General features: G+C 43.4%; 1 protein-coding gene and 1 long non-coding RNA gene across 3 annotated transcripts in view; one reads left to right on the forward strand and one right to left on the reverse strand.

The window, feature by feature from the left end:
• LOC140426453 (uncharacterized) overlaps positions 1 to 1006 on the forward strand; it is a 34029-nt gene extending 33023 nt beyond the window's left edge. Inside the window, exon 3 of the long non-coding RNA XR_011948205.1 lies at positions 782 to 1006. This is a non-coding gene — a long non-coding RNA (uncharacterized lncRNA). The remainder of the gene's footprint in view (positions 1 to 781) is intronic.
• hmcn1 (hemicentin 1) overlaps positions 1 to 14600 on the reverse strand; it is an 838180-nt gene that overhangs the window by 745282 nt on the left and 78298 nt on the right. The gene's annotated exons all lie outside the window — the stretch shown is intronic.

Genomic DNA, 14600 nt, shown 5'->3' on the forward strand with positions numbered 1-14600 from the left:
TGACCACAAATTGAACTGGAGTAGCCACGTTAACACAGTGGCTACAAAAGCAGGTCAGAGGCTAGGAGACCTGTGGCGAGTAACTCACGTCCTAACTCCGCAAAGCCTGTTCACCACCTACAATGCACAAGTCAGGAGTTTGATGGAATACTCCCCACTTGCCTGGATGAGTGCAACTCCAACAGTACTCAACAAAGTTCAACACCATCCAGGACAAAGCAGCCAGCTTGATTGGCACCCTTTCCACAAACATTCAAACCCTCCACCACCGATGCGCAGTAGCTGCAGTATGTACCATCTACAAGATGTACTGCAGGAACTCACCCGAGGCAGCATCTTCCAAACCCACGACCACTACTATCTATTGACAACACTGCTCTGTGCCAATGTAAATGGAGGCGGTGTCACAGTAGCAGCATAGTTAGGCCAAGAGACTCGGAGTTTGGCAGAGATGAGCAACCCACCAAGTATCACCCACTCCAATAGGAGTTTAAGGCAAATGCCCAAATAAGAGAGAATCAAACCATTGCACACAATGGCTAGGATTTTCTGTTAAGGACACCACTAATGTTATCATGAGGATCTGTCGACTCACTTCACTGTTATGTCCATGACGATTAAAATGATCACCAAGTGATCAACGTTTAAGACCACAGATCTTTCGGGTTGATGCAGGGCACCTGTTTAACGTTAACCAAAAACTGTTGGGACATCAGTCCACCAGGTGACAAATGTCCCATTTTATGGAGCAGCCAAATTAATTTTGCTATCACTCCCACAGCCTCCAGGCACAGAGCCAACAACTCCAGAGATTCCCAAGGATAAAGGATGCCATGAATGGAGCTGAAGGTACGAGCAGAGCATTCTCTGATACATGTGAGTGACAAAGGCATTCATTCCAGAGGAAGAGAGAGAAATGCTTTGTAATATTTTGCATTTATGAAGAAGGGTTCATTTACGGATAATTAATTTGGCTTCCTTTGGCAGATGCTGCCTGCCCAGAGTGTTTCCAGAGTTCTCTGTTTGGGAATTCACTGTCGTTCCCATTCCTCTTAATATCCAGTTTGAGAATGCAACAAAATACTTTTAGGAGACAAGGTTCTCATTTATACCTGAAATAAAACATTCAATTAAAACTGTTGGTCTCAGTTTTAGTAAAACTGTTGGTGTCGGTTTTTCAACCATCGCTCTCCCCTTCCAATGGGGCTGTGCCTGGCTTCCACTCAGCAATTAGCTGGAGTGGCAACTGAAATCAGGAGTTTACTGCGCATTGAGAAATCACAGGCACAGACTACAGCGTAATGCGTTGCAATTCTAATGTGTTGAAGCATCCCGAGGGTGGCTCTCAATCAAGGTACTAATTTCAGAATGTGAACGGCAGTAAAAAGTTAGCGAATAACACTGGCCACAATGGAACTGGACATGATATTGGCACCATGGCACTTAACGGTGCTACACACTTCATTGTGGGATGCAGCATCTCAATTACTTGCTAATATTGGGCTTGCATAGATGATAACTTGTGTTGTCGCACATATTTTGTTCCTTGAAAGAGGATTTCCTTTATGAGCTCTAATTCCAGAATGTTTTCATTATATTTGAAGACTGTCATAGAATCATAGAAAGGTTACAGCACAAGGAGGCCATTCTGCCCTTCTTGTCCATGCCAGCCCAAGGACACCCAGTTGCCCTTTTTAATCCCATCTTCCTGCATCCAGTCCATAGCCCTGTAGCTTAGAGCACTTAAGGTGCAAATCCAGATACTTTTTAAAAAGAGATCTGGGTCGCCGTCTCCACCACCAACTCGGGCAGCGAATTCCAGACTCATGGTTTATACATACAAATAAATACGACAGATGGTCAGTCTTCATTTCATGCAAATCAAAACCAACTTAAGGGTTTGTAGAAGTGTACATTGCTGGTCAGTCTAGTTCTCGACAATGGCTTTTTGGCCTTGCCCTGGAGTGCAGCATTGCAATTGTAATCGATTCTCCTAGAATCAATTGCAATGTAAAGAAACATCCTGAGGTAGATCAAGTGTTGTTTGAACATCATTTGAATTCAAGTGAAGGTCAAACACTCCTATAAATAATGAATCACAGGGTCGAAGTCCTACGCCACAATCTAGAACCGATACCCCAAAAGACAGAAATAATCCGCAAACCACCATCATATTCAATACTACTACATATGGAGATGGCCAAAGAACAGTCTGCGAAATTACAATTCTATACACAGAAATAAGCAGTTACATCACCATTAAATCACTGAAGAATTAAGTAGGAAATTCAAGAGGAAGCTTTTTGCCTAAACAAACAGTGGTTAGAATATGGAATTGTTACCAAGAGTCGTTATGGCAAAAAGCATAAATGTATTCAAGGGGCAGCTAGATAAACAGAAGGGAGAAAGTAATAGAAGGTTTTGCTTTGGGGTAGAAGTCAGGTGGGAGGATGGGTGATTGTGTTGGGTTGAATCGGCTGCTCCTGAGCTTTACATTTCATGTAATATTCCATCACTCTCCAACTGGCAGCAAGTTATTGACAGTTTTCTCCAAGTTACAGATCATAGAATCATAGAATCCCTAGTGTAGAAGGAGGCCATTCGGCCCATCAAGTCTGCACTGACTCTTCAAAGGAGCACCCCCTAGGCCCTATCCCCCACCTAATCTTTGGACACGAATGGGCAATTTAGCATGGCCAAACCACCTAACCTGCACATCTTTGGACTGTGGGAAGAAACCGGAGTACCCGGAGGAAACCCATGCAATCATGGGGAGAAAGTGCAAACTCCACACAGACAGTCACCGGAGGTTGAAATCGAACCTGGATCCCTGGAACTGTGAGGCAGCAGTGCTAACCACCGTGCCATTATACTGAAATTGCAGCATTTTTGGAGTCCCCAGAGGTTATCTCTCACCTTCAGCCTAGACTTTATAGAACCTCATTCACTCAAGCTGCAAATAATTTTGGTTGTAAAATTAGATTCAGGAACTGACTCTACACAGTCATAAAACACAATTTCCTTTCAAAATCGGATGCTAATAGTGCTAGCATACAGGAAATCCAGGGATTTCGCTGAAGGCACACTGCTGGAACCTCAATAATAGACATGAACGATTTAATAGTGTCTCCAGTGGGTTATTAGTTATCTCACAGGAAGCAGGCATGCTAATTTGAGTGATAAATCCAGATTGCTTTAAGTTGTTTTTTTTGTACGAGGTCACAGACCCAGGACTGTCAAAAAACACAAAGAACCACGAAAATATATCACAGATTTTTAAAAATTGAATCCAGGGGGTAAAAGCTGAAACACTGGAAATTCAACACAGGTCAATCGCATCCAGAGAGGGACAGAATGAATGATTCCATCAATATTCATAATCAGATCAATCGTAAATGAAGGGCCTCATTCAAAATGTTAACTTTAAAATTCCTCTTTCAACCAACAGTCCACTTCCAGCATTTTCATTTTTTACTCCTGGAAAATTTAACTATTTTCCCCTCCAGATACTGTGCATTTTATCAATGTTATTTTCTTCAATTCTGTCCTTCCCTCTGTAATTATATCGACTGAACTGGCAATAGCATACTGACAATGAATCTAGATGAGTTTCCATGTTATTTTGATTACATTGATTTTAAAACCATCTTCAACTGCTTTTGCTCTTCATTATACAGAAAACATGCAATGCTGAGAGATAAATGGCTATTTAACACGACTCATGTTGAATAAGGGGCCGAAACAGGGAACACGTGTTGAGTACTCTTCAATTTATTTGTTATAAAATATTGGAAATGGGGAACAAAAGACTGTTTGGGGTGCATGGTTGAAGGCAAAATGATCATGTGATTACATTCAACCAGAGTTGGGAACCCTATTAACTTGTTTAATATCAGATCTCAAATAGTCCCCTCTGCCCAGTTTTTCTTCCAATACGTATCACTAATGGCATCAGATAAGGAAACGTTTTGCATCGCTTCACTATAAGTAGCTAAGACAGTGCTGACCTAAGGATTGGGGTCCGAATAGCTTCCTCCTGTACTATATTTACTATAATTCTATGAAACTCTCCTTTGTAGAGTCTGAAACCAGGCAGTCATCTAGAAACATCGATTCCACATATGAATCCCCCTTTCATATTGCTTTTCCTCCTCCTCATCCTCTGGGGGAGATTTTATGGAGCCCACAAGATTGGAAAATGCAACAAGCAGGTAACTGGATTCAGCTAAATGCAAAATTTCAATTTCCCGATGGCAGGTTGAAATGAAGAGATTAAAGTCAGCGACAGGTTTGTGGTTAAGGCCTCAACGCCATCCTGTGGCAGATTCATACTTGTAATATATTTGCATGCCATGAATACTTAAACACTTCTTAAAAATAAAGTCCGAACTTCAAGGTAAAGTCAACGGCACATGAGAATCTAATTGTATCTGCCATGTTTGTTAAAAAGGTGGCAAGAACCAGGCAGATTTGTGCAGCTATGTTTGAGGTCAGCTATTTTACTTGTTGAACTCTATTGCACAAGGGTGAGCAGCAGGAGAATGGCTGCTTGCATAGAGAGTCAAGACTGGCTAGGTTGAGTGTGGAGTGAGATCGGGGAGTGTGGAATGAGGCCAGGGGAATGGAGAAGACAAAGTGGGATCTGAGGGAGAGCAGAGGGTGTGGCCAGGAGCATGGAGGAGTGAAGTGGGAAGGGCCTGGTTGGAACAGTTGGTCAATGTAAAAAAATGAGGGATCGAAAGGACGGTGTCAGTACTATCCAAATGTGGGTGTAGCTCAGGGTATTGACTGGCAGAGTTCTTATAGGGCTTGGTATTCACCTACAACATTTCAATTGAACACAATTGATCTCAGAAAATGTATTTTATAATGCATAGAAGTGAGGGCCAGCTAAGCCTGCAAGTTCAGCATGTCCCACAGAACGCAGGCGCAACAATTGACACCAACATGAACATTTAATAAAACATGAATAAAAACACATTGTTTTTTTCCACTATAAAAAAATGCCCCTCATTCCCTGGTAACTATTAAAACATGCCAACCAAGAGGCATGCCAGTATGTTTAGCCCTCTGACTAAGCTCGTCACAGGCTTTGAAAGCAGACCGAGGCAGGCCAGCAGCATGGTTCGATTCCCGTAACAGCCTCCCCGAACAGGCGCCAGAATATGGCGACTAGGGGCTTTTCACGGTAACTTCATTTGAAGCCTACTTGTGACAATAAGCGATAAATTTAAAAAAATAACAAAGATACACATATGAATAAAATGAATCCACTGGAATGAGAAATATTTACAAGTTAAATTTAAATTTGAAAAAACATCTGTTCCACCTTTGTGCCCTCAACAAGACTTATGTAATGACAATGGAGCTGGACAGGCATTTTCTGGCTTTGATGCAGAGCCTCTTGGTTTGTCCAGGTTGTCCTTTTTCGTCCACTTTTGACTGCGGCATTGTCAGCTGGTGTCACCCATGTCAACGCTAAGACTAAGAAAGCACAACAGCACCTGTACTTCCTCAGGAAACTCGGCATGTCCACATTGACTCTTACCAGTTTTTACAGATGCACCATAGAAAGCATCCTATCTGGCTGCATCACAGCCTGGTATGGCAACTGCTCGGCCCAAGACTGGAAGAAACTGCAGAGAGTCATGAACAGTGGCCTGGATTTTTACTACAGTGGGGCATCTAACAGCACTGGACAGTAGTTACACTAGTCCTTGGGTTTTTAAATGTTGTGTGGTAAGTTGCTGATACTGCAGTGAGGCAAACATGGCACCTGGGTCCCGAGTGAATAGGGCACCAAATGTGTAACCAATTAGTTTGAAGGATTGTGAACAGCACAGAAATGTGAATTAGTGCGTGTGAATTCCATGTCAAATCAGAAACAGAAGAAAACAGTTGTATCCCACACAGGACTTGAAGGGTGAGAATGAGTGTCTTCCCCGTGGTTCAGTTATTATGATGACAGGTTCATTCCGAACTTGGCAACCATCCTGGCCCCCATTCCTTTGCTCCTCAAGAAGCTCCAGCCTTGGGTCTGGAGCAAGGCCCAGGATAAGGTGTTTAAAGAAGTGAAACGGCGGTTGTCATCTTTCGGGGGTGATGACGCATTTCTGTCCTTCAAAGCCATTATTCATCATGTGATGCATCACCGTATGGGATTGGGGCCGTCCTGCCTCACCGCGATGGCAATGACCATCTGATCGCCTTTGCCGCACGGCCTCTGGCTGCGGCCGATCAAAAGTACGCTCAAATAGAAAAAGGAAGGTCTGGCAGTCGTATTTGGAGTATATTTTGTCAGTACATATATGGCCGCCACTTCTTTATCGTCACAGGTCACAAGCCGTTGCTGCGCCTCTTCTATGAGGACAAGGTGATCCTACCGATTGCTTCCGCAAGGATTCAGTGCTGGGCCTCATTATTAGCTGCTTTAAAGTACTCTTCTGAGCACCACATAGATACCCACATTGCGCATGTTGATGCGTTGAGCTGTCTTCCCCTACAGACCCAATCCACAAAACCCCCCTACAGCAGGCAAAGTGGTCCCTGTCCTGAATTTTGTAGTTTCCTTGCCCTTCACTGCGTTGTGTATTTGTGACTGGAGAAAAATGACCCTGTCCTTGCCAACATGTGGCAAATGGTGCGATATGGTGGCCAGGATTGACAGCTATTGAGGGAGTTGAAGGCTTCCTCGTTCAAGCTCTCGGGGCTGACCGTAGAAGACAGTGTCCTCCTGTGGGGCGCAAGGGTTGTTGTTTGGGCGAAGGGGCAGACAATCATGCTGAAGGACAATCACGACAGGCACCCCAGATTGTCCAAAATGAAGATGCTGGCGAGAGGTTGTGTCTGATGGCCGGGTTTGGACAGTGTTAGAGCTGTTGGCTTAATAGTGCTCCATCTTTCAAAAGCACCAGAATCTCCCTGTGGCATTACCTTTGGATTAGTGTACACACAAATTTAGCCCGTCTATTCCCGGGTTCGATGTTCCTCATTCTGGTGGACCACCCATTCCAGTGGCTGGAGAGTCACAAGATGGTGACGATCGAGCAATTGTGCATTTCTTTTTCCATCCATGGAATCCCGGAGGTGCTCGTGACAGGTAATGGGGCCTCATTCACAAGTGAAGAATTTGCCGCTTTCATGAAAGGCAACGGGATTCGGCCTGTCTGCACTGCCCCATTGCATTCGGCATCAAGTGGCTTAGCAGAGAGAGTCGTGAAGACAATTAAACAGGAGTTAAAGAAGCAGACTTCGGGCTCGAGGAACACCAGGCTGGCATGTTGTTTATTCTTGTACAGGACTACGCCGCAAGCTGTAACTGAGGTGGCCACTGCTGAGATGCACATGGGCCATAGGCTTCGTACCTGGCTGAGGTCGATTCCCCAGACATCAGTGCAAAGTTGCGCCATAACCAGGAGTTGCAAGAGCATCGCCCTGTTCGATGTCGACCTCTCCGACATTGCAGTGTTCATTCATAACTTGCATGAGTGAACGATGCACTCGTTGGCTCTCTGGGATTATCGTCCATCAAACGGAACCAGTCTCTTACCGAGGTTGGGTGAGAGGGCAACTGATGCGACGGCAATTTGATCATACTCGCTCATGGAGGTTGATCCGCCGTGAGGTTCTTTGGAAGAAACCGGTCCTGGATCCACTGACCCCATTGCCGAACCAGTCTGCTGTGGCGGACTCGAGTATGTGTCGACGCCAACATGCCCAATGTTGTATCATTGGATTCAGAAATTGAGACAGACGTCCGAGGTCTCAGATGCAAATTCAACATGTCAGCCGCCTCCTGCCGATTGTTCACCATGGCATCTGTGCCGCAGATGAATTTCTCCTGCGAGGTATATGCAATTTTTCCACGCACCAGGTGTTCGATGATTTACCGGAACCCAATAGTCTGACGTCTTCCATTTGCTTCTCCTCATCAGTCGAGGGGGTCTTCGGACCTTTGGGCAGGGGAGTGGGAGGGGGCAAAATGTAGTATCCCACATGTGACTACGGGCTGGGAATGGTCCTCTTTCCCATGGTTCTCACAGAGTATGGGCTTCCCCGCTGAGGGTGGGGGACCTCCATTTAGTGGTGTATAAAAGGTCAGCCACTGACCAGAAAGAGACCTGGTAGGGTTCTACCAGGAAGTATATATACCCCAATTGTAAATAAATCAAAAAGTTCTTTATTTTACTTGGCGTGGACTTCCTGTGTGCTTATTAAAAAGCTAAATTTGTAAGTTAGCCCTGCAGGCTCACGGCGTTGAGGTCCCAGGTACGATCCCGGCTCTGGGTCACTGGCCGTGTGGAGTTTGCACATTCGCCCCATGTTTGCGTGGGTTTCGCCCCCACAACCCAAAAGATGTGCTGGGTAGGTGGATTGGCCATGCTAAATTGCCCCTTAATTGGAAAAAATGAATTGGGTACTCTAAATTTATAAAATAAAAAGCTAAATTCATCATTGCCTCCAATGTGCCAGTTTAGCCTTCATCCAGCCTAGGAATAGAGTAATTGAAGACCAGGATCTCAAACCCGAGGCCAAGGTCATGATATATTAAGCAGCAGTGATCTCCATGCTCCTTTCAGAGAATTGAACAACCAACAGGAGGCAACTCAGAGCACTGGAGAAGTGCCTCCAATGGTGTCTTCGCAGGACCCTCTAAATCTGGTGGCAAAATAGAATGTCCCAATAGCAGCAACCCTTCCCAAGCCACATGCACAGCTTTGAGGTGCTAATCACTCAAAACCAGCTCCACGTGATGACACCAGACTTCAGAAGCAACCACTCTACTCAACTTGATAGTGCCAGGAGGACAAAGGAAACACTTTAGGGATGTTCTCTGATAAGGTCTAATATCCCCACCAACTCATGGCAGTCCCTGGCATGTGACCAACCAAAATGTGAATTAAGGAAGCCACCATACATTGAGAGACTTTGTTGGGAACTTGCAGAAGCTAAGTAAAAGCATTGGACAGAGCACACAATCCTCCAAACATCCAACTCAACTCTTCAAGCACTGCATGTGACAAGAGTCTACAGATCATGCATTGGACTTATCAGCCACCTCAGATCTCATCAAACCGGAATGAAAACAAGTTATCCTCAATCCGAAGAACTGCTGAGGAAGACAACCTAGACTTCAAATAACCAGGCTTAAACGTGTGGTTAATTTAGTTCATATTGGCCAAGAAATTCCAATTATTTCACACCATTTAATGCATTGCAATGGTGAGGCAAACACTAAGAGGCCGTTTTGGCAAAGTTAAGCTGGAATGACAAGATAGAAAACATATTATACATGCATTTAACCATGTATCGCTTCTGTGCCATTTGCACAAATACAACAGTAATACCATTCAACTCACCATTATTTGGAGTGTAAAATCTGGCCCAATAGATTTTGCTGACATTGTATTTTAACACTTTTTAGTTGGCTGGAGGCAGGTATGTTGGCACGTAATCACAGCTAAAAGCATCTACACTCCCAAGAATGTATAGGTTGAACAACTATTGTAATAGTACGAAGTCTTACAACACCAGGTTAAAGTCCAACAGGTTTGTTTCGATGTCACTAGCTTTCGGAGCGCTGCTCCTTCCTCAGGTGAATGCAGAGGTCTGTTCCAGAAATATGTGTTTCTGGAACCGACCTCTGCATTCACCTGAGGAAGGAGCAGCGCTCCGAAAGCTAGTGACATCGAAACAAACCTGTTGGACTTTAACCTGGTGTTGTAAGACTTCGTACTGTGCTCACCCCAGTCCAACGCCGGCATCTCCACATCATAACTATTGTAATACTCAGTGAACCTCATGGCCAGCAATCTCTACAAAATAGCTGATCCTGCTAACTTGACATCTAAACCATCTTCAAGAGCATTTTCCAAATGTCAACAGTTTGAACCTAACACAAGTCTGGCAAACAATCAATGTGATTTTTTGTGTCTGTTCTATTGATGGAAAAGGATGAACAGACTGTTCATTCTATTCCTGCCTTCTCAGACAAATACTGATTTCAGAAGATTCCTAGTAGCTCTTATCTGTTCATACAAGCACATGCGAGTTGAAAGCTTTTTTAGTTTTAGAGGTAATCAGCATTTATTCATTGCAGGACAATTCCTTATCCTCACACTAAATGCTAACCAACAGCAGATGAATAGCTCACTCCAGTGTTTTCTCAGAACAAAATCAGATTAAGATACAGTTTAGCTACAATACTCTCACTTCTCTAATGAAAAGCAGGCTGCGACATTGCACCGTGTGGGCTCTCTGAGTCAATGTGGCTTTGATCCCAGTTAAAAAAGCCTATTTGGAAACTTCAAGGCAAGGACTGTTTGATAGCAATTGCTACAAAGTCTCAATAAGTGCACTTTACAAAGGGTGGGTCAAGAGCTCAGATGGTAAAGCCACAAAGGAGCACCAGATGCTATCTAAGGTTTCGTTAATCTTGAGCTGAATTCTCCAACATGTTTGGTGCAGCTGCTTAATGGATCGACCTGGAAACATAGTGAGTGAAGGTAGGATTAGCAGATCACGTATCTTCCACTGACCCATTACTGAAAATACGATCGAGACAAATCTTATTCTGTTCATTTGTCCTGCCTTGACAAAACTAGATTTAAATATATAATTTAAAGGCTATTATTACAGAATCTTTTGTCAAAGAAGTACATTTTTGTTTACTTTAGCAGTCATTAAAAACAAAAAAATTAATTTCAAGCATTTATTTAAATTCTACTTTATTGACATAAATAAATTGAAGATGACAGTAATTTAATGCCAAGTGACAAAAGTATTGGTTTATCAAAAAAGGTTAGAGTCACTGTGGTAGCATGGCCCCTTTAAGGGGCGATCCTTCACCGGCCACATGACCAGTGTGGAGTCTATGGGGATGGAGCGCGCAAACGTTAGCCTATCGGGTGATTAGGTGCAGACCCGGCTTTTGGAGTTTGGTCAGATTATGCTTGGGAGTCGAGCGGACTAGACCTGTGTAGTAGTTGTACTGTTTTGTACATAAAGTTACTCTTAGTTAAATAAATCACCATTGTAGTTTAGCACTGCATCGTCGCTTGCAATACAACAGTCATACTGGGTCCATGTACGTAGATCCCTGAAAGTTGCCACCCAGGTTGAGAGGGTTGTTAAGAAGGCGTACGGTGTGTTATCTTTTATTGGTAGAGGGATTGAGTTTAGGAGCCATGAGGTCATGTTGCAGCTGTACAAAACTCTGGTGCGGCCGCATTTGGAATATTGCGTGCAATTCTGGTCGCCGCATCATAGGAAGGATGTGGAAGCATTGGAAAGGATGCAGAGGAGATTTACCAGAATGTTGCCTGGTATGGAGGGAAGATCTTCTGAGGAAAGGCTGAGGGACTTGAGGCTGTTTTCGATAGAGAGAAGAAGGTTAAGAGGTGACTTAATTGAGGCATACAAGATGATCAGAGGATTGGATAGGGTGGACAGGGAGAGCCTTTTTCCTCGGATGGTGATGTCTAGCACGAGGGGACATAGCTTTAAATTGAGGGGAGATAGATATAGGACAGATGTCAGAGGTAGGTTCTTTACTCAGAGAGTAGTAAGGGCGTGGAATGCCCTGCCTGCAACAGTAGTGGACTCGCCAACACTAAGGACATTCAAATGGTCATTGGATAGACATATGGACAATAAGGGAATAGTGTAGATGGGCTTTAGAGTGGTTTCACAGGTCGGCGCAACATTGAGGGCCGAAGGGCCTGTACTGTGCTGTAATGTTCTATGTTCTATGATGCTGGGTGATATTTTATACAAATCCTTAACATGAAGCAGAGGACACCAATTTAAGGAATTGGCAAAAGTAGGAGCAATGCCATGAGGGAAAACATTTCCAGGCGCAGAGTTGTTAAGATCTGGAATACACAGCCCGAGTGATGGACGCAGATTCAGTCGAGGCCTCCAAAACAGAATTGGATAATTATCTGAAGAGAAAGAAATTGAAGGGTGACAGGGAAAAAGGCAGGGGATTGAAACTGGATGAGCTGCACTGGCAAAGTGTTGGCACAGACATGATTCAAATGGCCTCCTTCTGTGCTGTAACCATTCTATGATTCTCTCACTCTTTTGTCCACTATTTTAAAGGCCAAAATAAATTACACTAAATAATATTTACAATTAAACTCTTGTATAATAATGTGCCACAATTTCATTTCCAAGTTAATTTAATCAGAGTCCAGTTTTTTCTTACACACAATGATAATGAATCTACTTGTATCTAATTGGAATGGAATTTAGATCAGTAATTGCATATTTTCTTTAAATCATATGCATCATGGAGAGATTTCAGATCCAGAAAATATATAGAATGCACGACAGAGGTTACAGACATAACCTCATTGTTTTTCTAAAATGGTTGATGCTATTGTTTTTAATATCTGTAACCATTTACAGGAAGATCAACAAGACTAATGTTAAATATAAGGTAGATGAGCAATTGTAGCTATCTGGGATGGCCATTTACACAGGAAACATGGACACTTGCAAAGACTCAAGAGAAATATGGCTAATACAGGATTCAGGCAAACTCAGAGCCTTAATGTATATTTGCTATCAGAGAACCAGACAGTATCAAAACCCCTAGCCGATTTGCATTCTAATGGTCCATTTCCCCAGGACAAAGGACTGGTACTCAGGTATCAGATACAATTCCAGACACATCGGCACCACTCCCTTCACCCAGGAAGCCCAAACAGCCAAAGTCAATGACCGCTCAGGACACGCCCAGCCATCAAGGCACCCGTCCCTTTATTGGCTCAAATCAAAGGCAGTAATCGAAGCCTGCCGAACTATTGGGTCCAAAGCTAAGGGCCGCCCAAAAGAGCACAAAACCCCATTTATCCAAAGGATGAAGAGAGACATTGCCATGTGTTCGATCTTTTTTGGCCCTGGCACACCAGCACTCTTCGGCCCAGCCTATACCTGAAGCCAACTGCAGCACCCCGACCAGAAGCAAGTTCAAGATCAACGATCGCTACCAGACGGATGAGCCCAGCAAAACTGAAGTTACTTCTCCAGACCCAGCCACTCCAGATCCGAACAAAGGACTTGTTCCTCTGCCAAAGCCGGGTACCTGAAGTTAAGTACAGGTTGTTGTAGTGTTAAGTATAATTTAGCTTGTAGTGTTTTTATGTTGCATGCGTGAGTTACTCTTGTATGTAAATAAACTATTATTGAACTTGAACTAACTGACTGGTTGTTGGGTCTTTGATTGCTATCCGGTTGAACCTAGTGGTAATATCATTTGATACCTGGTGTCTCTGAAAGCAATATCCTCATTAATAACGGTCTGACTAATATCTCAGTAAAGTAGATACCCCAGACATGGCAACATTATTGGTGATGCTGTTGGGATAGTATTCCACTCATTAAAAGAGCAACATTATTAGTGTCTCCGAGCCAAATTGGCAACACTATGATGACAGAGTACAGAAGCATCAGATTCATGGTATAGAGCAGAGGTATCCAATTGTTTTGCGAAACACATTGGTGCACATCATAGGACCTCAGGAACAACAAAAAACATGAAATTTCATCTTCACATTTATTGTAATATAACATTGCAGGTTTGTGACACAAACGGGTCTTAGTGCTGATTTAGGATTTACCCATTAAGAGGCAATGGCACGGTCATGTGAGAGTACCTTTAAGAATTGGAACTGCTCATGTTACTGAAGTGATGTCAGAGGGTGGGGGGAGCTGAGCTCACTTTTGCTTTTTGAGTTTCAGTATGAGAAAACAGCTTGGGTGTGTCTGTGTGTTTCCAGTGAGCTGCATGAAGAAAACAAAGGGCCCGTAGCTGAAGTAACCAAAAGCAGCAGCACGGTTGAACCCTTTCTCACTATATATATATATATATATATATATTGAATGTAACCTGATGTGCTCCTGTTTGCAGGTTGGTTAAGTCTTTTGGATGTTAAAAGGACAGCTGAAACGATTACTTCGTCTTTGGGGGTTATCTTTGAATTAATGGGTGTTAAGATATTCAATGGTTGTTTTAAAAAGGTTAATGTGAGTTGATAGAATAAACATTGTTTTGTTTTAAAAAACACTTGTCCATTTATGCTGTATCACACCTGTAGAGTGCGCCGTGTGCTCCCCACACCACAATGTATTAAAAGTTGTGGGTCAGTTGAACTCCATGCTACACTCTGGGGTTCTCTAAACTCTGACCCATAACAATTTGGGGCTCGAGGGGGATAAAAGCCTATCTATTGGATTGGCTTAGTGAACATAAGACAGTGAGGGGTGAGCATATAGTGTGGTTGCTTTTCAGGTGTGGTATTTTAGTTTATATGGGGAGTGTGTTGTGGATAATGGCTCTTTCAGAGGCTCAGAAGTTTTTGGGGGTGGACACGGTAACACGCAGTACCTTACGGACAGTGACTAAAAGCAGACTGTTAGATTTGGCAAAAAAATTTGCAGTTAACATTGCCTGCCAAAATGTGAAAAGATGAGCTACTTACCGTGGTAGCTGAGCATTTACATTTGCCTGAGATACATTCTGACTCATTAGAAATGACAAAGCTCCAGTTGCAGATTAAGCAACTTGAACATGAAAAAGTATGAAAGCAACTTGA

This window comes from Scyliorhinus torazame, chromosome 7, assembly GCF_047496885.1.
Source record: "Scyliorhinus torazame isolate Kashiwa2021f chromosome 7, sScyTor2.1, whole genome shotgun sequence".
Taxonomy (NCBI): Eukaryota; Metazoa; Chordata; class Chondrichthyes; order Carcharhiniformes; family Scyliorhinidae; genus Scyliorhinus; species Scyliorhinus torazame.